Here is a 3,532-nt window from a genome sequence, read left to right as displayed (position 1 = left end):
CACTTTTCATGAGCTCCAAAACAGATTAGCTCCTTTCAAGAGCTCTGTCCGAAAATGTTTCTTGGTCAATATGACTACAAAACAGCAGACGCTTCCATTCACCCTCCTCCTCCTCTGCCCCCATTTTAACCATCCTGCCATCGACCTCCCCCCTCACCTCCCTCTCCCCTTCGCTCGCTGCCCCTTTGGGCCTCTATTCTGTAGAGAAATGCAAGCCAGGCTAAAGTTTTCTCCAATGAGCCAGAAGCTGGATGAGCTTTGATATGGTAATGGACCCCTTGGAACCGTAAGAATTCACACTTGCATTAATTCAAACAATTTGTGCAGAATGATGTGAAATGGCACCTCTCTTAGTGGCAGCAACAAAGAAGAGGAGGAGGAGGAGGGGGGGGCTTGAGAATAAGCTGGAAAAACGAAAAAAATAAACAACGAGGGCATTTGTTCTGCAGGATTCTTTTGTGCACCGGGATATTGATGTGCAAATAAAATAGGTGCACACCTGAGCGTGGAGCTGAGCTCCTGGGATGTTGGCACAGGGCAATGGATTCACAGCAACACATAAATACCCGGCAGCCTGCAGATAACATCTCTCCTCTGCCCGCTGCATGCCATGGATGTCCCTTGTCCTTCCCAGAGAGGTCAGGTAACAATATTCATTGTGTGAGGGCATCAAGCCTTAGTGAATGGGCAGCAAACCACATCCATGACATGGTGAATGAGACCACATCCAGCAATGCACTCCCCCCTCCCTCCTTCCCTGCCAACCTAAGAGATGTGGGTGCAGTACAAGGCTGCATTTGCCTGGCACCATCTGCTCTCATTTCCATACCTTCTTACCCAGGCCTGGCATTATCTGTACCTTAATATATTACACAAAGCCAGGCAGAGGGGACATTTTAGCTGCCCCCCTCATTAATAGACCAGGTACAAAACAGAGTCTTAAAATTGTAAGCCAAAGCAGGGGGCATTTTAATGGGCATAAACCACACATTACCCTAAGCGCAGCCTGTTCCCCCTATGTCAAAGTTTGGGAAGTCAGCCCCCAGATTGTGTCTGGCTCCCTCAGAACAAAGGATCCTGCATCTAATTGTTGCCATTCCCACTACCACCGCCGGAGCCAGTTCACATCTGGCTGCATTTTCATGTAACCTCTCTCCTTGTCCCAAGATACAAGAGCGACTCCACCAACCCCCCTATAGTCTCCATAGACCCCCCGGTACCCCCTGCCCGGCTTACTCTCAAGAGAACCAATGGATCCAACGAGACAAGGGACCCACATCCAACACACAAGAGGGATAATGAGGTTCTGCCTGTGTCTCTTATTTACAACACAAGGATCCTGAATCCTTCCATCAATATCTGCCTGACATTGTATGCAGCTTCTCCCCTCTGTACAGCGCTCCGGCGCATGTTAGTGCTATATAAAAGGTGATTATTACTAGTATTAGCATAAAACACAGGAGATCTGACTTCTATTACCCACAGTCTACAGCTCTCCAGAGACACAAGAGCAGCAGCCTCTCCACTCACTGCCTGCAAGCAAATCACCCCTGGAGATCCAGTCCTCCTATTAGGTTACACGCACTGGACCGGAGCTGGGTCACAGCCCTGAACCCCTAAACATGGATGATGAACCCCCCCCCCAGATGAAGAAGCACATTACACCAGTTGAACCTCTGCTGCAGGGGATAATAGAAGTTTGCAGAGAGAAAGGCAATGCTGTGCAGGATCTAAGGATATTATATACAGAGAGGGGGCTGCATACACAGTATATATATATATATATATATATATATATATATATATATATATATACACACACACATAAATATATATACACAGGGACCTAACATCTGTATATAGAGAGAAGGCTGCATAAACAATATATGTATATAAATATATGTGCACTGCGACCTAACATCTGTATATATACAATATATTCACAGGGGGGCTAAACATCCTTATATACAGGGAGAGGGCTGCATATAGTATCTATATACAGGGGCTAAATATCCTTTAAGAAAGAGGAAGGGCTGTATCCATATTATATAGACATAGAGGCATATTATCCTTATATAAAGAGCCAGGTTGAATCCATAGTATATAGACTCAGGGGCTTCACATCCTTAAATAAAGAGTAAGGGCTCATTCCAAAGGGATATGCACCCAGGGGCTTAATATTCTTATATACAGAGCCAGGGCTGTATACACAGGGACTGAAGATCATTATATATAGGGAGAGATAGGATCTATAGGATTTATGTAAAGGGTGTTAATATTATATATAGAGCCAGGGCTACATCCATAGTATATGTATATATATATAGAGAGAGAGAGAGAGAGAGAGAAAGGCTGCACACTGTGCATGTATAGCTATACATAGGGAGCTACAGTACACAGGGAGAGGGATGTACACAGTTATATACAGAGAGAGCTGCATGTCCCTATACAGGATAGCGATGCACACAGTTATACAGAGGGAGAGCTGCACTATACAGTATATATTATCTATATACGGAGTACTGCACACGGTATATATTATATATATATATATGGGGCGACTACACAGTATATAGTATATATAGAGGGCGACTACAGCCGGTATCAGGAGAGCTGCACAGTGTGTGTATATAGATCCATCCAGACACATGTAGCCCTGGTATACAGACAGCTCGGACCCCCTCCTACCTGCTGACTGCTCCCAGCTTCCAGGTAACAATGTACAAGGTTCCAATAGTTTCCTCCACAAAGTAACAAAGTAACAAATCGCGGCTGTGCGCTGGTTCCGGGGGGATGTGCGCTGGTTCCGGGGGGTGTGCAGGTGGGTCAGCCTGGCATCCAGCACTAGGGGGGTAAGTGCATCCAGGGGTGGCACAGGGGGGTCCAGATGTAGTCGGGGTCCAGTAGTTGCGGGGATCCTGGATGTACAGGGATAGGGGGTCCAGTAGGGAGCCCGGATGCTGGAGGTTCGGGGACCCCAGTAGGTGCAGGGCTCCTGGCTGGGGTCCGGGTGCAGTGATGGGGCTGAGCTCTCGCTCTCTCTCCGCTCCTCAGCAGTAAGTCCACATCTTCAGGCGGCGGCGGCGGCAGAAGAAGTAGAAGAAGCCCCGGAGCTGGGAGCCCCCGGGTCCTGGCGGAGTAGTGTCCCCCGGCTCTGTCTCTCACACGCGGGGAAGCCTGCGCGCCGCTCCCGGGGACATGGTGGCCTGTGCTCGGCTTCTCACTGTCACATCTCCCCGCACACACTGCGGGCACAGAGCGAGCGCGGCGCGGGGAGGGGGAGGAGCAGCCAGGCCCCGCCCACCGCCAGCACTGGCTGCAGCCCGGCACAGAGGGGGGAGGAGGAGGAGGCACAGCGCCGGGTACACTCACTGCATGTATCATGTACTATGTACAGCCCCACACTGACTGCATGTATGTACTATGTACAGCCCCACACTGACTGCATGTATGTACAGCTACACACTGACTGCATGTATCATGTACTATGTACAGCCCCACACTGACTGCATGTATGTACAGCTACACACCA

General features: G+C 49.1%; 1 protein-coding gene across 25 annotated transcripts in view; it reads right to left on the bottom strand.

Moving 5' to 3' along the window:
- ADGRL2 (adhesion G protein-coupled receptor L2) overlaps positions 1 to 3,260 on the bottom strand; it is a 139,505-nt gene extending 136,245 nt beyond the window's left edge. For 23 of the 25 annotated variants that reach the window (XM_072127828.1, XM_072127831.1, XM_072127837.1 and 20 more), the window contains exon 1: positions 2,689 to 3,260. The gene's annotated coding sequence lies outside the window, so the exon portion shown is untranslated. The remainder of the gene's footprint in view (positions 1 to 2,688) is intronic. The other 2 variants (XM_072127838.1, XM_072127839.1) reach the window with 1 other exon arrangement.
- Between the last annotated feature and the right edge of the window lie 272 nt (positions 3,261 to 3,532).

This window comes from Engystomops pustulosus, chromosome 10 (genome assembly GCF_040894005.1).
Source record: "Engystomops pustulosus chromosome 10, aEngPut4.maternal, whole genome shotgun sequence".
Lineage (NCBI taxonomy): Eukaryota > Metazoa > Chordata > Amphibia > Anura > Leptodactylidae > Engystomops > Engystomops pustulosus.
The sequence above is the reverse complement of the archived record's forward strand: the minus strand, read 5'-3'. Positions and strand labels throughout refer to the sequence as shown.